Source organism: Piliocolobus tephrosceles, chromosome 2 (assembly GCF_002776525.5).
Source record: "Piliocolobus tephrosceles isolate RC106 chromosome 2, ASM277652v3, whole genome shotgun sequence".
NCBI lineage: Eukaryota > Metazoa > Chordata > Mammalia > Primates > Cercopithecidae > Piliocolobus > Piliocolobus tephrosceles.
The window spans coordinates 166,855,093-166,870,260 of NC_045435.1; positions in this window are offsets into that span (position 1 = coordinate 166,855,093).

Consider the following 15,168-nt stretch of genomic DNA (forward strand, 5'->3'; position numbering starts at 1 on the left):
AACAGAATTTTTTAACATGATGAAATCAAGATTACATTTTTTATTTATCTTTAGTGTTTTACATCCTTACTAAGAAAGTTTTGCCTATGTCAAGATTCTTTTAACTTTTATATTGCTCATTATGTCAATGATCATCTTAACATCAGTTTAGAGTACAGTGTAACATTAGGGAAATGTTTTCTTTCCCTCATACATGTACCTACTTGTTCCACCAAAATTTGCTTTAAAAGACTTTCCTTTACGTCACTGAAATTCCTCGGTAATATTTTAAATAACAATTGACCATACATATAAGAGTCAATCTCTGAAATCTCTTTTCTGTTTCATTGATCTTTTTATTCCTATATCTATACTGTATTGTCTTTATTGCTATAATTTTATAATACATATTGAAATCAGGTAGCAGCAGTTCTCCAATTTTATTATTTTTTAAATTAAAAAAAGTTTTGCTCATCTAAATCCTTTGAGTTCCATATAGCCCACTTACAGATTAAAAAAAAAAAAAAAAACTTGTTGGAATTTTTTTTGCATTACATCTGTAGACCAATTTGAGAAAAAATGACATATTAAAGTATCGAGTCCTCTGATCCATGAACCTGATAGAACTCTCCATACATTTCAGTATTTTAAACTTTGTCTCACCAATGTTTTGGAGTTCTTAGCGCAGACATCTTACCTGAAATTTGTTAAGTTTGTTTTCATTATTTCATGATTTTGTTGATATTATTTTGTTAATTTCATTTTAAAACTATTATTAGCTTATAGAAATATAATTGGTTTTTGTTTATTGGCAATTTATAGTGTAACTTTGCTAAATTTATTAGTGCTGATAGATTTTTCTTTCATTATTTGAGATTTTTAGGTACTCATGTTATTTCTGAATAAAAACAGGATGGAGCTTTAGTACAATGTTTAATAGAAGTGGTGAGAGGAAATATCCTTTCCTTTTTCCCAATCTTAGGGGTGGAGTACCCAATTAAATGATTGCTCAATCTTTTTCAAACACTTTTTCTGCATCTATAAAAGTGATAACATGGTTTTTCTTTTCTATCAATCTCTGTTAATATGGTAAATTGCCTATTTATTTTTGAATGTTAATTCACCTTGCCTTCCTGAGAGAAACCTCACCTTGTCATTGTGTACATTATTTATTTAAATTGCTAAATTTTATTTGCTAATATTGTGTTAAGATTTTCCATCTATATAAAAAAGTAGAGATTAATAATATTTTTCCTTGACTTGTCTTATGTCAGTCTTTGGTTTCAGATTGATGCTTATTTCACAAAATGAGTTGAAAAGTATTATTTCCTTCTCTATTTTTTGAAAAGGTTCAAGTAAGATTGTTATTATTTATTTTTCAAATATTTACTGTAATTCACCAGTGAAATTATTTTGGCTTGGAGTTTTTTATTGGAATGTTTTAGTTACAAGTTCAATTTCCTTAGTGGAAATAGAGATATATGTGTGTACACACGTATATATATTTTTTATTAGTTTTGCCAAGTTATCCTTTCCAAAGTATTCGTGCTTGCCACCTAAGATTTAACATTTCTTGACATACTATTTTTATAAAGTTATTTTATTTATAAAAGAATTTATTCTATGAAGTTCATAGAATTTACATCAATGTCCCCTTTTATATTTACTATTGACATTTTGTGTTTTTTTTTTTTTTTTTTTTTGTCAGTCTTATTAGGTGTTTGTCATTTGTATGACAAAAGCTATTTAAAAAAAAACAAATTTTGTTTTTGTCTCATGTATTACTTTTTTAATGCTTCCATAATAAATTATTACAAGCATAACAGCTTAACCACTCATTTATTTTCTCTGTGTTTTCATGGATCAGAAATCAGGGTATAGCATGACTAACCTGGTTCACAGCTTGGCTCCACAAGGCTCAAATCTATGGGTTGACTAGACCGTGTTCTGCGCTAGAGCCTCTGGGAAAGAACTCACTCCCAAGCTCATTTAGCCTGTTGGCAGAATTTATTTCCTTGTGGTTATCTAGGTGAGCTCCTCTATTTATTTATTGGCTGTTACTAGAAACCTCTCTAATCTCCAAAGTGTGCCTGCATTCCATGTCACATTGCACATCTCAAATCAGCAATGATGTGTGGAGTCCCTCTCAGGCTTCTAGTCTCTTTGGCTTCCACTTTGCCACATCTCTCTGACTTCAGTTGGAAAAAAATTCTGTTTTTAAGGTATCAGGGATTAAATTAGACCCACCTGGATAACCCAAGAAAATTTCGTCATTCTAAGGTCTATCACTGTAATTATATCTGCAAAATCACTTTTATCATACAAGAGTCACAGAGTCACAGATATCTGGGATTAGGGGATAGATACCTTTGGGGACATCATTCTGCCTACTATAGTTAATTTTCTCTATTATTAGTGTTACACTTGACTGATTTCTGCTTTTCATTTTTTCTCACAATTTGCTTATATTTTATTAGTTTGTTAAGGTGGACTCTTAGATTTTTGATTTTGTCTACATTTTTCACTACGAGCATTTAAAGCTAAAAGTTTTCCTCTACTTTAGCAGCAACCCACAAATTTTGATGCTTATTTTTATTTTTCAGTTTGAAACTTTTCTAGTATTTTTCTTAAATTTCTTTTTTGATTCATAGTTTTAATGTTTGTTAATTTAAAAATACTTGACCTGCAGATCTGTAAATAACAAATATTTGTTATTTCTTGCTTATTTAATTTCATTTTGGCTAGACAAGTATCTATCATTTCTATCTTTTGAAATTTATTGTAGTATTTTTGCACAGCATATGATAAATCTGATGAAACTTTCATGTTCACTTGAAAGCATATTTATTCTACAGTGAATGGGGTGAATGGGAGTGATATTCTATAAATGTCAATTAGGTCCACGTGGTTGATGGTGTTGTTCAATTCTTCTGTAGCCTTATCATTATTATATGACTACTCGTTTCAAAAGTTAATGAGAGAAGGTTTATATATATTTGACTATTGTTTATTTGGATTTATAGATTTCTTCCTTTAGTTTGGTCAAATTTTGTGTACTTTGAATTATAATTAAGCACATCATTTTTGAGATTATTATGTGCTTCTGATAAATTATCTCATGTATAATTTTTTGTAAAATCTCTTTATTGAAATCTATATTGTTCGATATATCTGTAACTCTACTATCTTATTGTTTGATGGTTTATAATTTTAATCATTTACTTTAACTTATTTGTGTCTGCAGTCTGATAGATAGCAATATACTTGTCTCTTACTGTTTGTAGTCTAACAGATTTTGACTTACAATTATTTTCTCCATCTAGATTTAATGTAACTATTGATATGATACATTTTAGTCTATAGTTTCTATTGTTTCTCTGTTTTACTTATTTGATTAATTTTTCTGTTTTTTGTTTCTTTTTATTATGTAAACATTGTTTTATTATTAGTTTTTAATTGTCAGTTTTTTAGTTATACCAATTTGTACTTATTTTTTAATTGCTTGCTCTATGAAAAAAATATGGTTTAATTGGATTTAATATTGTACCACATTATATAGGATCAAGTAATCTTATAAAAGTACAATACCGTTTACCTCTTTATCCTATAATTTGCTCCTATATGTGTTATAAAAAAACACACAATGCAATGTTCTTATATTTTTCTTTAAAAATTAAATATATTTTAAATAAACAAAAAATACAGTTTTATATTTACTCACATACCATTTTCAGTATTCTTTATCTCCTCTTATTGCGTTCAGTTTCCATTTGTTATCATTCTTTTCAGTCTGAAAAACTTAGATGCTTTTAGAGTTCTGGTCTGGTAGCTACTATGTCTTTAGGTTTATTTTCAGGGGGAAAAAAAAAAAAAGTCTTCATGACCTTTTATCCTAGGAGCAATGGGCTAGCATTAAAAGGATTTAAGCAAGGAAGCAAAATCCTCATTTGATTTGTTTAAGATCACTCATCGCAAGGATAAATAGTTGAGAACAGATTGAAGATGGGCCAACAAGGTACAGGGAGCCAGATTAACTTGCAATCACAGCAGGCTAGACTAGGCCAAAGGTGGAAGCAGTGGAGATGGAGCCTCTTAATTATGACTTTGGCTTATTAAATGGCCTTGAGGAGAAGACACAAACAAAAAATCTAGGCTCCACTGTAAATTAACAAATTGACATTCTGGTTTATCAACATATTTCATATTGTTTTGGTTAAATAAGTTAAGTTTTAATTATATGTGAGTATACCGAGTAAAATAAATTTTGTATCACACAATAAATAACTCAGGAGGCAAAGCCTACTCACTTTTTCTAGTTTGTTTACATAAATAAGTGTAAACTTGTTGTCTACAGTCATAGCGTATTTGAATATCTTATGCATTGATAGAAAATGAAACATTTTCTTGTGTGCCTGTTGTTTGATTCTAGACCAGATAATAATTTATTCTCCAATTTACAATAGCTGACATCAATTCAAGAATTAACTCATTACTAGATATTAACATTGCCATTCACATATAAGCTTGTTAATTAGTGGGTTACGTGAATAACACATGAGTGTAAACTATAACAAGGAAAATTTGAAATATTCCTTCTCGATTATTCCCTTAAAAATGAAATGGGATGTCCTGAGAAAGAGTCACAATTTTTTTACAGTGGACCCCTTCCTCGCAGTAGGTCTAGTCAACTGTGGCTGCTACTATCCCTAGAAAGTGTTTGAGAAGATGTAGAGGCATTTGGTCACATTGCCTAGGGGATGCTATCAGTATTTGGTGAATGGGTAACAGGAATACTAATCATCCTGGAATGCATTGGGCTATTAAGAATTGTCCCACCCAAATACCAATAGTGACTCTGTTGAGATATAGGACAAGAGTGATGTTGACCTCTTCTTTGAATTCCCCACTGTGCTTAGCATAGTATCTTACACTATCATTATTGGCTATTATAGTTTGTGTGATATTTTAAAAATAACAAATGCCTAAATAAATGAACTATACAAAACATTTGGTAATATGCTGTGATACATCCAGGGATTTATATCTCTGGCCCAGTAGGAATATAAAGTTTTTCTTTTGGTTGGCAATTCAATAATTTATATTCAGAGCCAAACATTCCACCCACTCCATGCCCTATTTAGAGTGAATTGTTTCTCTTCATTTTAAAGATGGCCTAGATCCTTTTTATATAAACATGGTACTTGCATCATAAATTAATGCTGACCTTGCTCAATGTAGGCAAGAATGCAATAGAATTACTAGAGTCTCTTTTATCTTATGGAATTGCTGTGTAGTCAGTTATATGACCTGATATTCCATTAGCCAAATTATTCTCAGTGTCTAAATTCATTATGTAGAAGAAAAAGAAGGTTTAATCCTCTCTGTTAATCTTGTCCACATTTTATCTTATACTAAAATGGTAAAACACTCTTGCATTTTTTTCAGATTCATGTTTCCCTTATGCAAAGTTTAACAAAATAATGTATATGGGATAATAAAGCAGACTTTAAAAATGACTTAACACGCATTTATCTGCTTTCAGTCAACAACAAAATATTAAATGCCTACAAAAAAATAAGTGTCTACCACATACTGGAAGTGTACATTCTAGTAAGAGAGTTTCTACCCACAAGACCTTAGAATTTAAATGAGGAAACAGGAAGCTAAGTGTTATGAAGTTATACATATTCTGTGACAAGAGGAGACTCAGTTCATATGTGAGGTGTAAGGAAGGGAGTAGCCAGTTCTACCAGCAAGTGTGTGGATGTAGTAGCAAGGGAGGAGGCCGTGTTGGGAAATACCATAATGAGATGGTGACACTTGAGCTGGAGCTTGAAACATGAGTGGATGTTAAATAGGCAGGCAAATAAAAAAGAGAAAAGAGTAACAGCTAAGCAAAACACACAGACAAGAAGGAGTGAGCCACTTTCATTCATCTGGAGCTCATCTGTCAGATTTAGAGATCAGGAGATATGGCTGGAGAGATGTGTTGACAATGTCTTTTATACCATGCCATGTAGTTTGAAATACATACTGTAGGCTACACAATGGTTCTTAAAGTATGGTCTCAGTTTAGCAACATTAACACCTGGAAACCACCTGGGAACTATCTGGGAACGTCTTAGAAATATCCATTCTCAGGCCCACCCCCAACCTACTGATTCAGTCATTCTAAGAAAGGGGGCCCAATAATCGGATTCAACCAGGCTTTGAGGTGGTTTGATGCATACTAAGTTTTAAGAACTGCTGGGCTAAGAGACGTCACAAAATGACATGAAGCTGAGTAATAATATGTTGTTTGTCCTTTAAAATATTATCTTAGTAAAGTTTGATTAGATGGAAAAAAGATGAGAGGAAGGGAGACCATTGAGGGGCACATGATCAAGAGACTATGAAGACATGCCCAAGTGCAATACTAGTAAGAAGAGAGAGAGGAGAAGTCACAAAGGATATACTGGGAGGTGGAATCTATGAGATTAGATTTTTTTTGAAAGATGAGATCCTGATAGTGCTCTTTTCATTTCTTGGTACCATTCTTAAGGTGGAAAGTGTGGAATGAAGTGCACATAGTTTTGGAGATGTTGAGCTTAAATTTCCTGTGGTAAAGTTGGAATGCAGATAGATTGAGTAGAAAGTTGGGCATATAAGCATGGAGCATTAGAAGGAGGTCTGATTGAAAATAGAGATGAAGAAGTCTTTAGCTAGTATAGGAAACTGACAACATATGTGAAGGGACAGTACATTAGTTAAAAAGAGAGGATAAACCAGTGTAATGCCTCAGGATCTTTTATGGGCTAGACAGAAAGGAAGCATCTTTACATGCAACAGAGAATAAGTGATCCATTGTTTGTGAGGCAGAAGGAGAACCATAAGGGTGTGTGGTCAAGAGGACCAAAGGAGGAAGGTACTCATCATTCAGTGCTAAGTGACCAGTCATCTTTGGGAAGATGAAAGCGCAGAAGAATCTTTTGGGTTTGATATTAGGGAATCATTGTCAGCCTTACTAAGAACAGTTTCTGGAATATAGTTAGGATAGTTTTTCTTGAATCCTTGGCCAGCAGTGATAGCAGAATCACCCTGCCCACCCGTTTTAGAAGAGGGTGCCGGTTTTTCTCTGCTTTTGCTTGACTTCAGCTTTCATGTGAAGTTGCCAGCTGAACAAAGTTAAGTAGAGAGACCTTATGTTGTTAAAGAGAGAGGTTATATTTCCTTTTATTTTTATTTTATTTATTTATTTATTTTTGAGACAGAATTTCACTCTTGTTGCCCAGACTGGAGTGCAACAGCAAGACCTCAGCCCACTGAAACTCGACTTCCAGGGTTCAAGTGATTTTCCTGCCTCAGTCTCCCGAGTTGCTGGGATTACAGGCGTCCACCCGCACACTCAGCTAATTTTTTGTATTTTTAGTAAAGACAGGGTTTCACCATGTTGGCCAGGCTGGTCTCGAACTCCTGACTTCAGGTGATCCACATGCCTCGGCCTCCCAAAATGCTGGGATTATATGTGTAAGCCACCGTGTCCAGCCTATGTTTCCTTTCAGAAAGAAGGAGGTGGAATGAAGATACTAGGAAAAAAGATGAAGGGATGAGTAAGGCTGGCATCTTCAGCTGGCAGATGTTACACCTCACACCTTAATACCACAGAGTTAACATAAGACATGAAAACACTGCAGTTTTTGAGTCACATTGAGGAAAGGTGTGAGGACCTGACAGCTGGGCCTAAAGTTGATAACAGGAAAAAGCAACACCTGGGTGCACCAGAGGCAGGTGCTCTGAAGTGAAACAAGAATAAGCATTTTCTAATTTTTTCTAAATTTTATTCTACTGAGCAAGGGTGAGACTTTGTGATTGCTCCCCTAACATGAGTTCACAACAGTGGGATAAAGATTATATAGGTTCTCTATTCTTAGATGATGACTTGGTCTGTCACTCTGCAGGATGTTTAGGGTTAACCTTGGATTGAATTAGAATTTCACCGTAGTTCAAATCTGAAAACCTTGCCGACCGGAATACCTAACTTTGTGGTGATCCTGCTCCTGGCTCATGGTGGCAATGGTCATGAACTGGAGGAAATGGGATCTCTCTCTCTCTCTCTCTCTGTCTCTTGTGGGGAAAAGAAAGAGAGATCAGCCTGTTACTGTGTCTATATAGAAGGAAATAGACATAAGAGACTCCATTTTGTTCTGTATTTGAGATGCTGTTAATCTGTGACCCTACCCCCAACCTTGTCCTTGCAAGAGACATGTGCTGTGGTGACTTAAGGTTTAATGGATTTTGGGCTGTGCAGGATGTGTCTTTGTTAAACAAGTGCCTGAAGGCAGCTTGCTGGTTAAAAATCCTGCCCATCCCTGGGCAATGGAACATCTCTGTGTAAGACCCGATTGTATGCTCTGTTTACTGAGATAGAAGAAAACCGCCTTACAGAATAAGATGGGACTTACTGGAGCAATGCTGCTAAAAGGTTTATGGAGATGTTTGCATATGCATCTCAAGGCACAGCATTTTCCTTTGAACTTGTTCATGTCACAGGGATCTTGATCCATATGTCTTACTGCTGATTTCCTCCCTACAATGATCCTATTGTCCAGCCACTCCCTTATCTTTAAGATGGTAAAGATAATTATCAACAAATACGAAGGGAACTCAGAGACCTGTGCCGGTGTGGGTCCTCTGTAAGCTGAGCGCCGGTCCCCTGGGCCCACTTTTTCTTTCTCTATACTTTGTCTCTGTGTCTCATTTCTTTTCTCAAGTCTCTCGTTCCACGTAACGAGAAACGCCCACAGGTGTGGAGGGGCAGGTCACCCCTTCACTCTCTCTTTTGTTTTTTCCTAACATCAATGAAGAAAATTTACTGAGCTTTAATTTTTGAGGTAAACATTCTAAAATACCCTCTACAATTTGCTGAATAAATTATAATTTTAATTTTAAGTGTCTTTTCACTTTAGAATGCATTCCACTGCCCTCAACCCCACATAAGGGCAGGTCTCAAGTCAATAAATAACCTGAGATGAAATAAAATATTCTGAGGCTGTCTCTGGCTTCTTATTTTTAGAACTGGATTTGAATGAAACTTGTCCCTGGAGTTTGGGAGAATTAGTTCATGATACCCAATAGCATTAAGCACTTAATTGGCTTTGGTTTAATTCTGGGTGTCTGGGACAGATTCTACTTAATAATTTAGGCTCCATTATTTTGGAATTGAATTGGAATGACCTTTGAATATCTGGGGTATGTATTTCCTTGGAAATCCATGTATCTCTGAGCTTCAAACACTCATGCTGGTCATACCATACCAGTTGGCTCATATCTGACAATAAAGCATTATTTACATTTTTGACGTTCTCCTGACATTTCCATTTCACTAGTTTTAGTGGGAATGTCCAAGCACCAAGTCTCATAGTTAATGCTTCCTCCTAGGAAATTACTTCTATAGAGATAAAAATCATATTAATTTAATGATAATAGAGTATTTGGATTATAGAGAAGTTTTGTGAATAGAATCCAGAGGAAATCCGAGATTCTATCTCGCCAAGAAAATGATAACAAAGAGGATATATTTATGGAAAACAGCTTCGTATATTTCTAAAATTATATGAAGAGTTATAAGCTAATGAGCACATATAATCATAATCTATGTGCATTTTGAAGAATATAAATATTTATTACTTGATTTGAAGTACATGTATATAAAAATCCTTTATGTTTTGTAGTGTATGTCATATAATGTAATTTGAATGGCCTTTATAGATGAATAATTGAAATGATTGATGGAATTACTCAACAAATTAAATGATTACTACTGTTTGTTTTGATAAGTAGTCTTTCAAAAATTTAACTTATCCAGTAAATATTTATTATGTTCCTTCTTTACAATAGATTTAACTATTTACTCTTAACAGCTTTAGCTACAAACAAAACTGAGATGGTCCCAGCCTTCAATGAATATGCTGCTTAATGAGAATGATAGACATTAAGAAAGTAATTACGAATACGATAGATGTCATGAGAAGCAAAACTATAGTGGAATGAGTGGCATTGGAGACCTATCTTAATTCGAAGTTCAGGGCTTCCTAGAGAAAGGAAAATTTAAAAGTTTAACTTGAAGAATGCCTAAAAGAACATTTAGAGTTGTCTTTATGTGTGTCTAAGGCCAGGAAGTAAGGGAGATTATTAGGAATGAGCTACAAACTGAAATGAGTCCAACATTGCTGGGGCATAGATAACCAACTATAGAACAGTGGCAAATGCAGTTTTAGAATTAGTGGGGAGCCAGATATGGAGGGGCATGTAAGTTATGTCAAAGAGATTTGATTTTATCTAAGGCCTATGGGAAGCAATTGTTGAGTTTTAAGTAGTGGATGTTTGTGATTATATTTGTGTTTTGTGTGATGTCTCTGGATAATAGCACAGAGAAGGACTGGAGAAGAATAAGAGTGGAAGTGTTGGTATTGGCTAATAGGCCATGACAGTGGTCCTGAAGGAAGATGTAGTACATGTCATAGCACATAATACATAGCAACACGGCTTGGATTAGGGAAATGACAGTGGTTATGCAGAAGTGTGGGCAGTTGGGAGAGATAATTCGACAATAGAAGCAATGAGTCTTGGTGTTAGTTGTGTGTTGGTGTGTATGTGGTATGTGTGTTTATTGGATGGGATCATTGAGAATAAAGGAAGGTTAGGTTTGTAGCTTAAGTTAAAGACCAAGGGTGGAGGGGAGAGGCTCCTGGAGGGCAAGCATAAGCATGGCAGCTCTGAGCAGATTGTGACCAGATTCTGGACTCTTGCTCATCTGGGAGATATCAAATTTCAGAAATGACAGGTGTATTAGTCCATTTTCATGCTTCTAATAAAGACATACTTGAGACTAGGCAATTTACAAAAGAAAGAGGTTTAATTGTACTTACAGTTCCATGTGGCTTGGGAAGCCTCACAATCATGGCAGAAGGCAAGGAGGGGCAAGTTCCGTCTTACGTGGATGGCAGCAGGCAAAAAGAGAATGAGGAAGATGAAAAAGCAGAAACACCTGATAAAGCTATCAGATCTTGTGAGACTTATTCACTACTATGAAAACAGTATGAGAGAAACTGCCCCTATGATTAAATTATTTCCCACCAGGTCCCTCCTAAAACACAGAAGAATTATGGGAGAACAAAATGAGATTTGAGTGGAGACACAGAGCCAAACCATATCATTCCTCCCTGTCCCCTGCCAAATCTTATGGTCTCACATTTCAAAACCAATCATGTCTTTCCAACACTCTCACAAAGTCTTAACTCATTTCAGCATTAATTCAAAAGTCCACAGTCCAAAATCACATCTGAGACGAGGTGAGTACCTTCTGCCTATGAGCCCATAAAATCAAGAGCAAGCTACTTATTTCCTAGATACAATGGGGTTACAGATATTGGATAAATACAACCATTCCAAATGGGAGAAATTGGCCAAAACGAAGGGGTTGCAAGGCTCACGCAAGTCCATAATCTAGCGGGGCAGTCAAATCTTAAAGCTCCAAAGTGATCTTCTGTGACTCCATGTCTCACATCCAGACCATAATGATCCAAGAGGTGGATTCCCATGGTCTTGGGCAGCTCCACTCATGTAACTTTGCAGGGTACAGACTCACTCCCAACTGCTTTTATGGGCTGATGTTGAATGTTTGTGACTTTTCCAGGTGCATGGTGCAAGCTGTTGGTGAATCTACCATCTTGAGGTCTGGAGGATGGTGGCCTTCTTCTCACAGCTCCAATAGATGATGCCCCAGTAGGGGCTCTGTGTGGGGGCTTTGCTGAAGTTGCTTATCAGCTTAAGAAGATTTTGGGCTGAGATGATGGGGTTTTCTAAATAAACAATCATGTCATCTGCAAACAGGGACAATTTGACTTCTTCTTTTCCTAACTGAATACCCTTGATTTCTTTCTCTTGCCTGATTGCCCTAGCCAGAACTTCCAACACTATGTTGAATAGGAGTGGTGAGAGAGGGCATCCCTGTCTTGTGCCAGTTTTCAAAGGGAACTTTTCCAGTTTTTGCCCATTCAGTATGATATTAGCTGTGGGTTTGTCATAAATAGCTCTTATTATTTTGAGGTACGTTCCATCAATACCGAATTTGTTGAGCGTTTTTAGCATGAAGGGCTGTTGAATTTTGTCAAAAGCCTTTTCTGCATCTATTGAGATAATCATGTGGTTCTTGTCTTTGGTTCTGTTGATATGCTGGATTACGTTGATTGATTTGCGAATGTTGAACCAGCCTTGCATCCCAGGGATGAAGCCCACTTGATCATGGTGGATAAGCTTTTTGATGTGCTGCTGAATCCGGTTTGCCAGTATTTTATTGAGGATTTTTGCATCGATGTTCATCAGGGAGATTGGTCTAAAATTCTCTTTTTTTGTTGTGTCTCTGCCAGGCTTTGGTATCGGGATGATGTTGGCCTCATAAAATGAGTTAGGGAGGATTCCCTCTTTTTCTATTGATTGGAATAGTTTCAGAAGGAATGGTACCAGCTCCTCCTTGTACCTCTGGTAGAATTCAGCTGTGAATCCATCTGGTCCTGGGCTTTTTTTGGTGGGTAGGCTATTAATTGTTGCCTCAATTTCAGAGGCTGCTATTGGTCTATTCAGGGATTCAACTTCGTCCTGGTTTAGTCTTGGGAGAGTGTAAGTGTCCAGGAAATTATCCATTTCTTCTAGATTTTCTAGTTGATTTGCGTAGAGGTGTTTATAGTATTCTCTGATGGTAGTTTGTGTTTCTGTGGGGTCGGTGGTGATAGCCCCTTTATCATTTTTTATTGCGTCTATTTGATTCCTCTCTCTTTTCTTCTTTATTAGCCTTGCTAGCGGTCTGTCAATTTTGTTGATCTTTTCAAAAAACCAACTCCTGGATTCATGGATTTTTTGGAGGGTTTTTTGTGTCTCTATCTCCTTCAGTTCTGCTCTGATCTTAGTTATTTCTTGCCTTCTGCTAGCTTTTGAATGTGTTTGCTCTTGCCTCTCTAGTTCTTTTAATTGTGATGTTAGAGTGTCAGTTTTAGATCTTTCCTGCTTTCTCTTGTGGGCACTTAGTGCTATAAATTTCCCTCTACACACTGCTTTAAATGTGTCCCAGAGATTCTGGTATGTTGTATCTTTGTTCTCATTGGTTTCAAAGAACATCTTTATTTCTGCTTTCATTTCGTTATGTACCCAGTAGTCATTCAGGAGCAGGTTGTTCAGTTTCCATGTAGTTGAGCGGTTTTGATTGAGTTTCTTAGTCCTGAGTTCTAGTTTGATTGCACTGTGGTCTGAGAGACAGTTTGTTATAATTTCTGTTCTTTTACATTTGCTGAGGAGTGCTTTACTTCCAATTATGTGGTCAATTTTGGAATAAGTGCGATGTGGTGCTGAGAAGAATGTATATTCTGTTGACTTGGGGTGGAGAGTTCTATAGATGTCTATTAGGTCCGCTTGGTGCAGAGATGAGTTCAATTCCTGGATATCCTTGTTAACTTTCTGTCTCGTTGATCTGTCTAATGTTGACAGTGGAGTGTTGAAGTCTCCCATTATTATTGTATGGGAGTCTAAGTCTCTTTGTAAGTCTCTAAGGACTTGCTTTATGAATCTGGGTGCTCCTGTATTGGGTGCATATATATTTAGGATAGTTAGCCCTTCCTGTTGAATTGTTCCCTTTACCATTATGTAATGGCCTTCTTTGTCTCTTTTGATCTTTGATGGTTTAAAGTCTGTTTTATCAGAGACTAGGATTGCAACCCCTGCTTTTTTTTGTTCTCCATTTGCTTGGTAGATCTTCCTCCATCCCTTTATTTTGAGCCTATGTATGTCTCTGCATGTGAGATGGGTCTCCTGAAGACAGCAGACTGATGGGTCTTGACTCTTTATCCAGTTTGCCAGTCTGTGTCTTTTCATTGGAGCATTTAGTCCATTTACATTTAAGGTTAATATTGTTATGTGTGAACTTGATCCTGCCATTATGATATTATCTGGTTATTTTGCTCATTAGTTGATGCAATTTCTTCCTAGGCTCGATGGTCTTTACATTTTGGCATGTTTTTGCAATGGCTGGTGCCGGTTGTTCCTTTCCATGTTTAGGGCTTCCTTCAGGGTCTCTTGTAAGGCAGGCCTGGTGGTGACAAAATCTCTAAGCATTTGCTTATCTGTAAAGAATTTTATTTCTCCTTCACTTATGAAACTTAGTTTGGCTGGATATGAAATTCTGGGTTTAAAATTCTTTTCTTTAAGAACGTTGAATATTGGCCCCCACTCTCTTCTGGCTTGTAGAGTTTCTGCCGAGAGATCTGCTGTCAGTCTGATGGGCTTCCCTTTGTGGGTAACCCGACCTTTCTCTCTGGCTGCCCTTAAGATTTTTTCCTTCATTTCAACTTTGGTGAATCTGGCAATTATGTGTCTTGGAGTTGCTCTTCTGGAGGAGTATCTTTGTGGCATTCTCTGTATTTCCTGAATTTGAATGTTGACCTGCCCTGCTAGGTTGGGGAAGTTCTCCTGGATGATATCCTGTAGAGTGTTTTCCAATTTGGTTCCATTTTCCCCCTCACTTTCAGGCACCCCAATCAGACGTAGATTTAGTCTTTTTACATAATCCCATACTTCTTGCAGGCTTTGTTCATTTCTTTTTCTTCTTTTTTCTTTTGGTTTCTCTTCTCACTTCATTTCATTCATTTGATCCTCCATCGCTGATACTCTTTCTTCCAGTTGATCGAGTCGATTACTGAAGCTTGTGCATTTGTCACGTATTTCTCGTGTCATGGTTTTCATCTCTGTCATTTCGTTTATGACCTTCTCTGCATTAATTAGTCTAGCTGTCAATTCTTCCACTCTTTTTTCAAGATTTTTAGTTTCTTTGCGCTGGGTATGTAATTCCTCCTTTAGCTCTGAGAGGTTTGATGGACTGAAGCCTTCTTCTCTCATCTCATCAAAATCATTCTCTGACCAGCTTTGATCCGTTGCTGGCGATGGGCTGTGCTCCTTTGCAGGAGGAGATGCACTGTTATTTTTTGAATTTCCAGCTTTTCTGCCCTGCTTTTTCCCCATCTTTGTGGTTTTATCTGTCTCTGGTCTTTGATGATGGTGACATACTGATGGGGTTTTGGTATAGGTGTCCTTCCTGTTTGATAGTTTTCCTTCTGACAGTCAGGACCCTCAGCTATAGGTCTGTTGGAGATTGCTTGAGGTCCA